The sequence below is a fragment of the Antechinus flavipes genome, chromosome 3 (assembly GCF_016432865.1).
Source record: "Antechinus flavipes isolate AdamAnt ecotype Samford, QLD, Australia chromosome 3, AdamAnt_v2, whole genome shotgun sequence".
NCBI lineage: Eukaryota > Metazoa > Chordata > Mammalia > Dasyuromorphia > Dasyuridae > Antechinus > Antechinus flavipes.
In genome coordinates this window covers 626,803,266-626,819,800 of record NC_067400.1, presented here as the reverse complement: position 1 = coordinate 626,819,800, position 16,535 = coordinate 626,803,266, and positions in this window count along the sequence as shown.

Here is a 16,535-nt window from a genome sequence, read left to right as displayed (position 1 = left end):
GAAATTGTCCTTGACTGCAAGCCTAAATTTTCCTTTTTTCACCTTTTGCTTACATCATCAGTTCATAGGAAAAGACACATCACTCCCTGAACATGACATCTTTCCAAATGACTGAAGATAATTATGTTCAAAGTATGTTTCCTTCCTAGTAAAGCATGAGCTCAGGGTTCCACATTTCTTTAAGACAAAAATGAAAGGTAAAGAGAAATAGCGGGAAAGTGATTTATTGAAGTTTATAGAACTGGGAGACTGGCCATGAATTGGCCAATGTCAAAGGTACTTTCACTGGGAGCTGCTCTCCAGAATACAATGATTCTCATCTACCTGGTTGTTATTTACTTGTGCAAGCGCCCTCTGGTACTCAAGGGACTTCCCCTCTCTGCAACTGGGAGAGCACATCTGGTTGGAAAATCAAAAGTCCTGCTCAAAGAGAAAGAAACAGCAAAGAGAAACAGCTTATGATTCTGTGCTAAGATCTTTGCTCTTCAGGGAGAAGAGATGATCCCAGGGCACAAAGCATGTCTGAAGCACATTCTCAGTTGTATTCCCAAAAAGGAAGGGGGGACTCAAATTAGAGCTGATACGGACCGCTAAGAAAACAAAAAACTTTCGTGTCTTATATCGGTGCTGGGGCTTTTGAGAAAGAGCTTTGACTAGGGAGAGATTGTTGTTATTTGTCCTTCATTCTCGAAAAGAGCCATAACATCAGGGAGGGGATCCCAGAACATGCAAGTGAGTTGGATTTCAGTGAGGGTCACCTGCCTCACTTTCCCCTCCAGAACCACCCACGTCCAGTATCCAGATACAGATCAGGATGACTGAAATTGGCTCCAGATGCAGAGGGAGACCTGGATCTTTTTAAGGTAAGGTCTTCAACAGGTCTATTTGAATGAGGCAACATCCATTCAGTGCTTAAGGCTGGGTAGCATCTGAAGCAAAGAATCTCCTCTTTCAACTACTCAAGGACAGCCCAATAAACTTTCCAGTCAGAGAAGCAGACTTTAGTTGGGAAGAGAGGAGAACCATATAACTGCTTCATCTCATATGACTGAGAAATCTCTCTGGATAATCCTGGAAAACAAACAAATCTCAAGTAGATCAGAGACTCAGCGCCTCTGGTGAGCAAATAACCCCAAAGAGAGGCTCTACGTTAGAAGGGAAAGTCGTCCTCACCCAGGAAGACCAGGTTCTTGTAGTTCTCCAGCATCACCTCTTTGTACAGATCTCTCAGAGCCAGGTTCAGCTGCCTCTACTCGTCTGGGGTGAAGTCCACGGCAACATCCTTGAACATCAGGGATTCCTGAAAGAATATTAGGAAATATCTCTCTCATTCCTTGTGGGGGAGAGGGACAGTCAGTAGGACAGAAAAGGACCAGTCTTTAAGATGTTGAAGGTTTTAAAAAACTACATTAAATACTTAGTGAGTATGAATAAATAAATGAATGAAAAAGCATTTATTAAGGGCTTGCTATGTGCTAAGCACTGTGCTAAGTAAAGGAGATATAAAGAGAAAAAGCTAGCTGGTTCCTGCTCTCAAGAAGCTCACATGGTAATCTGGGGAGACAACGACTGGGAAGCTTGGAAGAGCCAGGGGGAGCAGCAGCAGGGATGGGGCCAAGGTCCAGTGGGCCTTGAGTTACTGAAGTAGTTAAGATGCTGGTGCTAGGAGACTACAGGTCACAGAAGCAAGATGTACAGTAAGGTTTCAGGACTTTAGGAGGTGATACTAGGGCATAGGGTAAATTCTGATGGTTTTCCATTCCATCAGAAGGGAGTGGCTGACTTCCATCCCATTCTAAATTGGTGAGTAGTCAAGCAACCAAGACTAAGGGAAAGGCAAAAAGAGACAGTCTTCTTCCCTCTGCCAGCCCAGGCAGGCTCTGCAGGGAGTGAGGGCACACATCAGGGAGGAAGCACATCTGGTGATGGAGGTTCTCCCCCACTCCTGCCTAATCTGCAGCTCACCTTGTGGTTGAATCTGCAGCTTACAAGTTATTTTACTTGCTCACTCAAATTCACTCTTACAAACCATCGCCCAAAGTGAGCCCAATGGGAATCCAACACTAACTTGTCACTTCCCAAATACGATTCAACGTAACAAAAGTGAATCTTCAATGCCCAAAACTGACATCAAAAACCACAGCATTAATGCTAATTCATTTCTAGACTGATTAAGGTTCGCTATCACTCTTCATCACCAACCCCAAAATCTAGAGTAGAATTACCCAGAAATCATGGAACAAAGTACATACAAAGGGGGTGTTCTCTCCGTCCTCCAGGTCCAAAGGCAACCATGACCTCTTCTCTAAAACCCCTCATCCCAGAACCCCATAGCAAAGAGTTTTCTCCCAGCCAATCCTAAAGGCATTTTTATTATTATTAAATCCAACAGTTGCTATGCACAGAGCTCCAAGTAAAGTCCTTGGGCAGACATGAAGATAAACTAGAACATCTTCTCGGCCTGCAGATGACTCCCACTATAGTAGGGCTACAGTTCTTGGTCTCAGGAAGGGAATAAGCATTTCTAGCGCTCTTCTTATGTTCCAGGCACTGGATAAGTGCTTTTACACAATATTATCTCTCAGGACTCTCTTACAACCTTAAACTTTTTTGAAGACCCCATCCCCCCAAACTTTTTTAAATGTCAGTTATATTTATCAATATTTGCCATGTTACAAATTAAAACTGCCTAGTGTTATTATAAAAGGTTTTGGCCCTGTGGAGCTCCAGAAAGTATCTTTTTTTTTTTTTTTTTAGTGAGGCAATCAGGGTTAAGGGACTTGTCCAAGGTCTCGCAGCGAGGAAGTGTTAGATGGCTGAGTTAGGATTTGACTGAGGCCCTTCTGATTTCAGGACCACAGCGCTGTCCACTGCAGCCTCGGCTCCTGAAAGGATCTAAAGGCCCTCTAGGAATCTCTGGACTGCACTCCAAGTACCTGAAGTTATACAAGCAAACGGCACACAAAATGACACTTGGCAGGGCCAGAAGAGACCTATCCCTGCACTGCTGGCAGAACAGTGGCCAGAGCGCTGGGCCCAAGCACTTCCTAACTTTGTCACCCTAAGCAAGTCACTTCACCACTCTCTGGCTCAGTCTCCTCCTTTGTAAAATGGGAACAGTGATGCACCTTCCTTCCAGAGTTATGGAGCGGATCCAGTGAGATGACCAGGACTTGAACTGGGCCACAGAGGATGAGCAGGAGGTGAAGAGAGGAAATGAAGTGCTTAGGACTTTCCTGGCCCAGGAAATGACTGGAGGGAATTTACTGACATGCCTGAGGTGACTTATTTAATGACATTAAGTGAAGGAAAGGGGAAAAGAACAAGAGAATTATATAGTGCTTATATAGCACTTAATATATACAACATATAATATAATTATATAATATTTTATAATAATAATTATATATATTCTAATTATAATGTATAACACATACCATAACTTATATAACGTAAGTTACATGCCTATATAACAGCACTATTTTCCAAGCCCTTTGCTAGAGTGCTTTACAAATATTATCTCATTTGATCATTAAGTACAAGAATCTTATTTAGAGTGATTTTTAAAAGTTCAATTCAATACAAAAATTAGCAACTTTTATTACATTTAATTGGAAACATTTACTTTTGAGAAAATCATGAAGAACAATTTTTAATAATTATAAAACCATAATGCTAAACAAGGGAAGAATGACTTCTATAAATTTTAACAAAACATTTTATGATAACTTTATAGATCAAGACCATCAAACAAACATAGTTTACTTAGATATTATAATAAACATTCAGCAAAGTCATATACACTATCCTACAGGGAAAAAATATGGGCTAGACTTGGGATTCTTCAGTTGAGGAACATGAACTTGCTTTTTTTAATTTAATTTTTTTTATTATTATAGCTTTTTATTGACAGAGCATATGCATGGGTAATTTTTCAACAATGACCCTTGCAAACACTTCTGTTCCAGCTTTTCCCTTCCCTCCACCCTCTCCCCTAGCTGGCAGGCAGTCTCATACATGTTAAACATGATGAATTTGCTTTTAAAAATATTTCTGTAACTGTTTTTCAAAATAATTGGTTTCCTTTGTAATCCTACCCATTTTATGTATTGAAAAACTTTTATTCTAAGAAAGGGCACAGAGGGGGATATTCTAGAGTTTAAGATGTGAGAGGAAAGGAAGTAGAGCAGTGAGTAGAATTCTAGGTTGAGAAAGGTAGGAGAAATATGGGACGACAACTTGAAGGGATGGTCTAGTGAGTTTTTTTAGAATGTGTTTTTGTAAGCAGCAGGAAAGAGCCAGTAGTAGAAAAGGACACAAGATTAGAGAGATAGGAGATGACTATAGGGGCAATCTTCTGGAGAAAATGGGGGGAAATAGAGTCAATGGTCCAAGCAGACACTAGAGTAATGAAAAAGATAACCAGAGATGATGTCAGAGGGAAGCAAGATATAGAGAAGGGAAAAAGAGGGAGCTCTCAGGGAATGGTCTCTATTCTCTCAGTAAAGTAGAAGCAAGAGTCATGGATGGTGGTGGTAAGCCAAAGTTGAGGTTCAGTAAGACTTGACTATGAAGAGGACAGGGGGAAAGTGACTTGAGAATAAAGGACCATATAATGTTGAACTGGGTTGAGAATGAAAAGGCAAGAAAATGAGGTGGGGGGGGGGAGAGTGAAGTCCAGGAAAGTCCAGAAAGAAGGGAAGAGGGATTAGACATCATGAAGGACTCAAGGATGTATTTAGAGGAGCAAGAGATAATGAGATGTAATTATTTAATGGCCCAATGGGCCATTCAAGAAACTTCAATGGTCTTGATATGAACGAAGAGCACGTGAAGGTGGTAGCATAATCAAGAATATGATCACTCCTGTAGAGTAGGGGAGTAAGCCAGAAGGGGTCCTCAAACTTTTTAAACAGGGGGCCAGTTCACTTTCCCTCAGACTGTTGGAGGGCCGGACTATAGTAAAGACAAGAATTTTGTTTTGTGGGCCTTTAAATAAAGAAACTTCATTGCCCTGGGTGCCGCATCTGGCCCGCAGGCCGTAGTTTGAGGACCCCCTGCATAGAGGCTCAGGAGAATGAGTAACTAAGGGGTAGCACATTCCCTATCACTACTGGGATTCAAGCAAAGACTAAATGAGTTGAACTTCATAGCCTCTGCTATTTTCATTATTTCTGAAATTCTGATTTGGGGAAGATATGGGCAATACTTGGAAATAGAATTCATTGGTCTAGACCTCTTTTAAGAAGTTAGACTCCATGACCCCTGATGCTTTCTTCTACCTTGAATCATTTATATATTCTCTGACCTCAAAACTTTCCATCAGAATGCATTTTCTCAGGGAGACCAGCACTCTGGGACATACTCTATGACTGAGGATCAAAAATCAAAAAAAAGAGAGAGGAGCTGGTGTTCCAGCTAACCTGTGAGCTGGCTGCCAAGAGCACAGGAGCCATTGCCTCTTCTTCCCCTTGCTTGGCTCCTTGAGTCAGTCTTGGGAAAGCAGAGCTATAAGACAAAAAAGTCATCAATCATGCTTTGCAGCACTCACTCACCAGAGTGCAATTCCCCTCCTGGCAGTAGGGTGCTGAGCCCATGCTCCCTAGGGAACAGAGATTCTTTGTAATGAAACCTATGAAGCCCTTTTCAAAATAAGGTGTTTTTTTTTAATTCATGCAATTATTGAAGGAGATGCTAAATTTCAGTTAAAGATTAAGGAAAATAAAGACATTTTCCCTTCATGAAAGTTCACAGATGCCTCTAAATTCTATCTATGGACCCCTGGCTGGTCTGTGGACCTCAAGTTGAGAATCCCTGGCATGGAACAAGAGGTTAAAGGGTGCTGGGAGGATGGGGAGGGAATAAGTATTTATTGTGCCTCCTATATATACATATGATCTCATTTGGTAATCCAGGAGCATCCCCATCACTGCAAGGAGAAGAGAAAGTGATATTAATGAAGGAGGGAGAGGGAAGGGGTTAGAGAGAGACAGATAGAGAATGGGGAGAGGAAGGAGAGGGAGATAGAGAGATAGAGGGGAGGCAGAGACAGAGAGAAAAAATGGGGTGAAGAGGAGATAAAAAGACTGAAAGGAGAAAGGAAGACAAAGATAGGGAGGGAAAGGGAAAGAAAAACAGAGTCAGAGATAGAAACAGAGAGAAAAGAGGGGACTATTATCACACTAAAGTCCCTTTCATCTCAATATCTGTCACTTAAATAGAGTAATCAAGCAGAACCAGAAGAATAATACATGCAGTAACAATAACACTGCAGTGATCAACTTTGAGAGATTTAGCTCTTCTCAGCAAGACTATGATCTGACAATTCCAAGATTCACAATGGAAAATTCCAACATCTAGGGAGAGAACTATCATGAAGGGCAGGACTTTTTGCCTCTCTCCATCCTTAATGTTTAGCACACTGGCACATAATAAGTGTTCAATAAATAAATAAATGAAGCCTGAAAGGAAGATGGAAACATACAATTTTCACTTTTTTGTTGTTTTTTCTTTCTTGTGGCTTTTCTCTTTTGTTCTGATTCTTCTTTCACAATATGACTAATGTGAAACTATGTTTGATAGGATTGTATATGTATAACCTATAACAGACTGATTGCTATCTTGGGGAAGGGGGAAGGGAAGGAGAGAGAAGAAAATTTGCAACTCAATCTTATAAAAGTAAATATTGAAAATCGAAAAAAAAAATTCAGCATAATCTTGTCCTGACCTCCCTATAAAACTTTGTTTCTTACTGTTCTCCTTATACATATCGACCACTCCAGTCTAATCTATTCAAAGTTATGCTGAAATAACAATAAATCTCAACATCTTTCCTTTTAGAACACTGGGAAACGAATGTGAACTATCTGCATTTTTGTTTTTCTTCCCGGGTTATTTATACCTTCTGAATCCAATTCTCCCTATGCAACAAGAGAACTGTTCGGTTCTGCAAACATATATTGTATCTAGGATATACTGCAACATATCCAACATATAAAGGACTGCTTGCCATCTAGGGGAGGGGGTGGAGGGAGGGAGGGAAAAAAAAATCGGAACAGAAACGAGTGTCAATATAAAGTAATTATTAAATAAAAATTAAATTTAAAAAAAATCTTTCCTTTTAAAAAAAAAAGTGATCAGTGTGAATAAATATACACATATTCTTTCCCTACTCAAGTGCACAGTTGGGAGGAATCAGTCTTTTGAACAATTAGAGGAAAGCCATTTCAGAGTAGAACTTATTTTTTGGGGGGAGGAGGGGGGAAGGGAGGGCGCTGTGTTCTGTTCTAAAGGACACAAGACTTCTAGGATCTGATCCAGGCTCAGCTCTCAGGAGCTGCAAGCCACTTGACTTTCTACTGTACCCCTAGTGCTCTGGAGATCAGAAAGTGCTCTGCCAGAGGTGGGGGCCGGGAGCATAAAGCGTAGAGCAGTGACCTCCATCATACATTTCAATCCACATTACATCCAAATGCTGGGGAGTATAAATCAAGGATTCCCGCCCACACTAATGGGCTCTTGACGTTTCATCAATCCACCGAGAACTACTTAATGGGTACCCTCTGGGTATGGACCCAAGCTTAGTGCAATGTCAGGGGAAAAGCTGTTCCAGAGCCATCCGGGTGAACATAAAAACCTATCTATATCCACACAGATGAGGCTGTACGGTCAACATGCATTTATTAAGCACCTACTATGTGCCGGGCACTATGCTAAATCTTCGGGATGGAGAGAGGCAAAAAAAGCCCTGCCCATCGGGAGAGGAGAGAGCAGGAGTGGTGACTTGTTTTGACAGAAAAGTTACTAATAGCTCCTAACGGCGATGCTTCGAGGTTAGCAAAAGTGGGTTACGCACGCTGCCCAGACTTCTGCTCGGAACTCGTCCTCACTCACTGGCGAGGCTGATCCTCAGACCACAATAGATCAGGCGCTTTGGGGAGCCTTTCCAACCAGAGACTAGCGTTGGGGTCCTCAAACTTTTTAAATAGGGAGCCAGTTCAGTGTCCCTCAGGCTGTTGGCGAACTATAGTAAGAACAAAAACTTTTGTTTTGTGGGCCTTTAAATAAAGAAACTTCATAGCCCTGGGTGAGGGGGGTAAACGTCCTCAGCTGCCACATCTGGCCCGCGGGCCGTAGTTTGAGGACCCCTGGGAGGATCATCCCCCCCCCCCCACTCCAGTGAGACGCTGAACAGGGCTTTAGAAGGGGAAAGAGGGCCCTCTATCACGTGACCAATAATAAGCAATAATAAGTTCTGAGTTCAAGAGATGCCTTTGCGTCCCATGACTGCGCGTCCCCGGGACGTCATTTACTCCGGGGGTCCCCAGCAATCCTCTCAGACTCTTCTATGCGGAACCACTGCTGACTTGCATTGGTAAAGGAGGTCTCGTCCATCACTGACATCCCAGCCTCTGAGTGTTAGCGGCAAGATTCGGAATCGGGTCTCTGGATTCAAGGTAGGGGGCACTTTCCACGGACTCACAAGTAGGAGGCATCAGACCCGGCGCCGGGGAGCTGACCACTGGCCCCAAGGGGGAAGGAGCTCCCTCCGGCCGCCCCCAGGTGCCCGCCCCTTTCCCCTGCCCGCACTTCGGCACAGGCCGAGGGGCGGGGCTTACGCGGCCCCTTGGGGAGGAGGGCGGGGCTGCGCCGACATCCCCAGCCACGGCTCCTCCTGCTTCAGGACGCGCAGGGAACCGACCCACGTCTCTCCGCGGACACGGTGAGGACAGGAACCCAGTGCCTCGCTCGATCCCTCACTTCATCCCAGCTCAAGCCGCACGCACTCACCCGACCGGCCCGGCCCAGCCGCCCCGCCCCGGACAAAAGGCCACACCGCCCGGTCCCTCGTGGAGTCGCGCGCGGGCTACATCGAGCCGCGGAACTACAACTCCCAGAATACCTATGGTCTATTTGGACAAGGCCTGATAACGCCTAAAAAAAGAAGGAACCTCGCGAGGATTTCTGGGAAATGGAGTCCGGTCATCAGAAAGTTTCTTTCTTGGAGCGTTCCGGGAAGTGTGGTGCAGAGCTTTACTGATGCTCCGAGGCGTGGTTTACTGAGCTTCAGACAGAATCAAGTTCACGGTCAAATTCACGGCCCAAACCCAGAATTCGGATTCCACCTCCCAGAAGTCTGACAACCTGCACTGTTACGTTCTTGGGATCCAGGGTTACATTCTGGAACCATTAATCTCGTCTCAATTCATCAACATTCTGTTATTTATTTTTAATTTTGAGGCGTTTTTTTAAGTCGCCTCTCGTCCTATTCTCCGTGACCCCTTTTGGGGGTTTTCTCCGAAAAGATACTGGAGTGGATTTACCTGTGCCTCCCCCCAGCTCATTTTACAGATGAGGAAACTGAGGCAAACTGGATTAAGTGATTTCTCCAGGGTCATCCAGCTAGTAAATGTCTGAGGCAGGATTTGAACTCAGGAAGATGAGTCTTTTATTTCTGAATTTGACAAATCTCAGATTAACGAGCCCCTAATGTGATTAATGTAACCTTTCAAAACTGTCAGGTTGTCAGTGATTTCCTGATTTGGGGGAGGAACGAGGGGAGAAGAATCCTGTACTCTAACCTCTATCTCCTTCCCTGCCAACTAAGCCCACCCGTGAAGCAAAAGAAAAAAAAAATCCCTTTTTAACAAATATGAAGTCAAACAAAACAACTTTTCTATTGGCCGTCTAGAAAAAGGTATGTTTCATTCTGTATCTTAAGTAAATCACTTCTTAGCCAGAAGGTCCATATGCTTTTATTATTTATTATTTATTTTATTAATAATAATCCTGTCTTTATTTAATTTTATTAATTTTGTTTTATTAATTTTTTATTAATAAAATTTTTATTAATAAAACAAAATTTATTTTATTAAGTATCTGTTATAGACGCTGTACTAAATGCCGGGGATGTAAAGACAAATAGAAATCCCTATCCCCCAAGAGCTTATGTTCTCTGGAGAATAAAGATAAAGCAATGGTAACTTAGTATCCCTTAATACTCCCCTGACACAGATCCAGAGATTCTACTCTCCTAGTCTTAAAATCAAGCTTAATGGCCGTATTATTTATTAACAGCGTAACAACAAAATAATAATACGGGTAGTTATTTACAATGTGTCAATTACGAGAAAGATCACATCCAGTAACTTCCAACCATTACTGCCCCTGCTGACTCAGTTCTATAAACAATCTTTCAGAATAGCAGCCAAAGCCTCTTATGTTTCTTCACCATATAAGAGTTAAGTTCTGTCTTGCAGGAAAATTCTCTTGGTCCTTTCTTTCCTGATTCATTCTCTTTCTAGCTATCTTAACAGACTCTTAAAGAGTCCATTGTCTAGACTTTTGGCTCAATAGTGCAGTGGATAGAGAACCTAACCTGAAACCAGGAAAATCTGAGGGCTGCAACATTTAATAACTGTATGACCTTAGGGAAGTCATTTAACCTGTGTCTGCCTGTTTTCTTAACTGTGAAAATGGGTATAATGGTAATACATACTTCATAAGATGACTGTGAGGATTCAATTAGATCCGATCTGTAAAACACTTAACCTGTCGCATAGTAGTCTCTTTAATAAATGTTATCTTCCTTTTCCTTAAAGATTCGAGAAAAAGTTTCCATAAATCTCAGTGGGAGAAGCTATTGAATCTGATGATGTGTTGCCAAAATAAATTTTCAGTCCCCTGAAAAACCATTAGTGGTTTATCGAAAACAAGTAAGTATGATATGTAATATATGTATTATATGCATATAATATATAATATAATTATATATAATGTATTATACAATAATGTGATATAATTTATAATATTATATAATAATATATAATATAATCAGTGTAAAATATTATTTAACAGGCTGCTTCAAATAAGGAGAAAAAACCAACATAATCTTAACAATAAATAATAAAATGGAAAGCAATATATATAATCTTTGCCAAGAAAACCCCAAATGAGATAAAAAAGAGTTGAATATGACTGAAATAACTGAAAAACAGCTTTAAAAGATAGCTTTTATAAATGTTCAAACACTCTTTGGAGAATTATGGTCTTATAGAGCTCTTTATTACAAATTTAACATCACAAAACAGAACTTTAATCTCTTTGCCCTTTCTGTTTGGTAAATATACAGTTCCTAAATTGTCAAAATGTAAAAAGACAATTAATCTTGTTTGCCTCAGTTTCTCCATTTATAAAATGACCTAGAGAAGGAAATGGCAAACCACTCCAGTATCTTTGCCAAGAAAACCTCCAAAAGGGGTCCCAAAAAGTTGGACATAACTGAAAAGGACTGGTGTGTGTGTGTGTGTGTGTGTGTGTGTGTGTGTGTGTGTATAAAAATATATACACACATGTGAAGTCCGGGTTAGCTCCCTGTTGACCTCAGGGTCAGCCAGAGTCAGGATCAGCAAAAGTCCTTGGTCTTTAGGGGGAGAAGTAAAGGAGATGGACGAAACTGCCACAAGCTCTCCACCTACCAACCTCTCTTCTCCTCTTTTCCTCCAAAGTGACTTTGGCTTTTCTTATTCCACCCCCTAATCCTGCCTACGATTATCTGTATATACCAAAAGATCAAGCCAGCACAGAATAGTGAGAAGGGTCAAGCATATGCTAATAGAGTATTGTCCAATAGGTAATTAGCCTTAAGTGCTCGATTGATTCCAGTGTACCAACTCAGTTTCAGCCCTTTACACACACATACATATAGGTATACATATATATAAATGAATACAAACATGTACACACACACGTATACACAAGGCACAAGTAGACCTACTTTTCAGGATTGTTCTATATCCCAGGGTTATTGTATCAAATGAGATGATGTTTTTAAAGCACTCAGCATAGTGCCTGACACATAGTAGGAACTTCATAAATGCTTTTCCCTTCCCTTTATTTCTTCTAAATCAGAGTTAGAAATGAGGAGACGCTGTATTAAGTAAACAGTGATTGAGGGAAAGCCTTCCTATTCTGAGGGAAGAGGGTAGAAGATCCAAGGTCCTGAAACTCCTTGGAGTGACAATAGAGAGATGTGTCATATCAGCTTCTCTGCCATCACCTGTGAACATATTCAATCACAGGGGTGACGAGGGCTAGGTGGCCATCAGCTTCACTGAGGGCAACTGTGTGAGGCAGGAGAAACTCATGGGAATGAGCACTGTCATTGCTGCTGCCGCCCCTGAAGTCAGATGGGCTGAACTGTACAAGATCACTGAAAATCCTTGGCAGAATAGACTAAAAGCATCCATTTTGCTGGGAGCTGCCAATGAAGAGGGAAGCTCCCCAGTCGGGGTGTGTGTGTGAGTGTGTGAGGGTTATGTTTGTTCTAAAGTCTCCTTTGTTCTTTAAAGCTTCTGTTTTACATAGTTGTTCACCTCTGCTCTCTACAAATCGGCACAACATTAACACTGAGTCATCTAAAAGTCTTATTTATTCATACATAATTCATTTATTCAAAGGTAAATGAAAAAGACATTACAATCAGCTGGAGACAGAAAAAAAGCAGAGGGGATTGATAAAAAGGCAGAGATAGAGACAGAGATGAGGGGGAGGGAACAAGCATTTATTAATCGCTTACTGTGTGCCAGACACTGTGCTAACTGCTTTACAAATAGTATGTCATTTGATCCTCACATCTATCCAATGAGATAAGTACTATTATTGTTCCCATTTGACAGATAAGAAAACTGAGGCAAATGGCCATTAAATGATGTATTCAGGGTCATGCAGCCTATAAGCATCTAAGGTATTTCTGACTCCAGGTTCAGTGTTCTATTCATTTTACCACCTAGAGAGAGAACAAGAATTTTAAAAATCAGAGACTTCTCTAAAACCACTAGAGAAAAAGAAGCTTAGTTAGCTGGATTTAGTTCTCTCAGAAAAAATTGCCTTAGTGTCCCAAGAGTTGAGTTCAATGAAACTTTTTCCCCTTGGGAGTTATGCCAAAAAGATGTGATGATAATTGTCTTTTTCTTTCTTTTTGTTTTTCAATTTTCTGTCAATCCTTTGAGATCATTTGGCTAACTTAAGCCTGTTTCCTATTAATATTAACTTCACTTCACTAAAATCTGTCTCATGGGACAGTAGTATTAAGGGAATTCCTGAGATAGTGCACAAAGTCAAGATTATTTTCATAACAATACCAAGACATGATTTGCCTATTAAACTTCAACCAGAGCAACACACAACAACAAATTGAATATAGAAACTGACATGAAAATCCAACTAGGTGGCACAGGAGATAAAGACTTGAGCCTGGAGTCAGGAAGACTTGAGTTTAAATTTGGCCTCAAGACACTACTGTGTGATCCTGTGCAAGTCACTTAGCCTCTGTCTACCTAAGTTCTCTCAGTTTTAAAATGAGGATAATGAAGGTAACAACAGTGTCTGCCTTCCAGGATCTGTTGTGGAATCAATGTGATAATATTTGTTATGTGATTAGCACGATGCTTGGCACATAATAGGCATTTAATGGTGCTTATTTTCTTTTTTACTCATTAAGCAATACATTAGATCTGCAACAACAACAACAAAAAAAGTAAAGTCACAAGACTCTTCTCAGTAATGTTATTTTTTATTTGTTTTGGAAAGTAATTATTCCATTAAAACTTTCTTTGTTTTAATTGTAATCTGTTTATTGTTATTTTTAATGAATCCATAATTACTTTTATCAGTTTAAATTTCTAATATAGCAAACATTGATAAATACAATACATGTAAGCAAAAGCTTTTGGGGATCAACAATTTTGAAATGTCAAGAGCCCTGACACCAAAAAATTGGAGAACTACTGCTCTAAGTCATTTTTTATTTTTTCTTTCACTAAAATATCTCATATTCAGATTTTTCTGTCTTTATTGTTTCATTTGGTTTCTGTTTCACATATCTCCAATTGTTGTGAACACCAAAGTTTTTCAGTAAAACTGTTATGCTTCAATTCTTCATAACAAATGTGGGTTATTAATAATATTTAATCAATAAATTAATTACATGGAATTAATTAACAATTTGAGTTAATTGAAAATTAAAGTTGATGAATAAATTAAATGAATTAATAAAACACTGTTATTTGTTTTGCAATACTGAGCGTCTGCAACCTTGGAATGAAGTGGTGATTGCTCTATTTCTTTTTACACAGTTGTAGCTGGAGAGGAAGATTTCCATGTGGGGGAAGAGGGCGATGAAAAAATCTGAAATGCAATCTGGATAATAATGAAAACATGGCTAATTTAGGAAATGAAGATTCTAGAAATAATCTGAAAATTAGAGATTGCAGGGGTAGAACAGTGAAGGGTACTTTCAATGTGGGAAGTCCAGGGGTGAAGTGAACTTTCAACATTGTTGAAAGTGAAAAATCCTGTTTCAGCACTTAGGACAGATCCATAGCTCCCTTCAGTTTTTTTTAAGCTCTCTTGATACATAATTTGTTTTTTGTTTTATTTTGCTTTGGTTTGTTTGTGCTGTCAGACACTTCATAAGTTCAAAAGCATGGCCTTTGAAATCTTCCACTAAATTACAATTTTTGTGTGGCAGATGCTTGCCATTTAGTCATTCTATAGAATAGCCAATCCAAACCTCTATTGATTCTTCCCCAAGAAGAGAAGGATGTTGCATGAAGAAGATTCTTGAAATTGGTCTATTATATTTTATGGTATAAGAAATTTATGCTACTTATGTGTGAAGTATCTTTTTCTGATTTAGCATGGCTCTAAACTTTTCTACTAGCTGACTTTCTAATCTCATAAAATTTACTGATTTTTAAAATTAACTCTTCCTCCTCAGAGAGTTATTAAGAAATTCATTTTCAGGTACTGTCCTCCTAAGATATTTTGAATAACCAACCAATTCTAGTAAATCTCAAGGCATTGATTAACAAGTTTCTCTCAGAAGAAGAGGATGGTGGTTAATGGTGTCGTATGTTACAGAGAGGTCAAGAAGATAGATTGAGAAAAAACTATCAAATGGTGAAGATATCATTGATAATTTTGGAGACAGCTTTTTAGGCTGAGCAATGGAGTTGGAAGCTAGATTCTGAAGGGCTGAGGAGAGGAAGTGGAAGCAAAGTACATTTAAAAAATTCTTAATAATTTTTGTAAAAGGGAAAGTTTTATTGTTACTTTTAAGAACCGGAGAACTGACATACTTGAAGTCAGCAAGGAAAAAGCCTTTAGGAAGGAGAGATTCAAGTTTAGTGAGTGGGCACTCCTCTTGTAGAACACTGGAAGAGAGGTCAACAAGAAAGAGAGTTAACTTTTACAAGAAGACCCACTTCATTATAAAAAAAAATTATTTTCCATGTGGAATCTCTAGATTTTGGCCATGATATTTTAGGGATTTTTTTTCTGTTGATGCTTCTTTCAGGAGGTGAGCAGTGATTATATCTGAAACATGGTTCTATTAGATGTTCACAGAAGCTCTGGGCAACAGTCACCCAAAGAGCACAAAATGAATACCAGGTTATGCCTGTGGATAAAAACAGTCCAGACACTGGGATTGACTGAGAGGTATAGGACAAAACTAACCTAACTCTGCTAATTTTTCTTTTTTCCCCTCACACTTAGTGATATATTTTTTATTTAATTGTGTTTGTGTGTGTGTGTGTGTGTGTGAGAGAGAGAGAGAGAGAGAGAGAAAGAGAGAGAGAGATAGAGAGAGAGAGAGAGAGAGAGAGAGAGAGAGAGACAGAGAGAGAGAGAGAGAGATTGGTTCAACCAAACTAGCCAACACATCAGTCATCAGTGAAATCTAAGATATGTAATACCCCCATCTTTGTGAATTCTTCAGTTCAGCAGCTAGGCTAATTCCAATCATCTCCTCACCATCTGCTAGCCACTTTTCCCTTTTCCAGCTTAGAAACCACAGTCAAATCAGAGTTGCTATTGTTACTGGAAAATAGATAATCTCTTCAGACTCCCTTCACTGTCCCTGTCTTCAATTGTCCTGATCTGATCTTGTTTCTGGACCCAGATGGCTTTGGAGGAGAGAATGAGGCAGGTGACTTTGCATAGTCCTCCATCACTAAAATCCAATTCACTAGCAATTCAAGATATCACCTTCCTGCTGTCTTTGTTCCTCTGTTCCAACAAAGGGCAAACAACTATCTCTATGATTTTTCCAAGTTAAAACACCCCTTCCCTAGACACTCCTCTCCTGAGTGTTACCTTGTTCCTCTACTAGAATATAAACTTTTTGAAGACTGGTACTATTCTTTTGCATTTAGATCTCCATAGAGGCAATGTTTCAGGTTCTCTAGGCCAAAGCTATTTCTAAAGCAGCTCTTCTTTGAGCATTTCAGGTTGAAGTCAATCCTTCCCTAGCTGAAGTTCTAACAGAAGAGATTTTGAATGCCATTAGGCTCCTTTCATGTGACAAAGCAGCTAATGCTGATTCTATTCCAGCTGAGATTTCCAAGATGGAGGATCCATTACTCATACAAAAGCTGACTGAAATTTTCTGAATTATATGGCAAAAGGAGGTTATCCCCCAGGAGTTCAAGGTTGCCTCCATTGTTCGTTTCTACAAAGGTAAAGGGAATAGA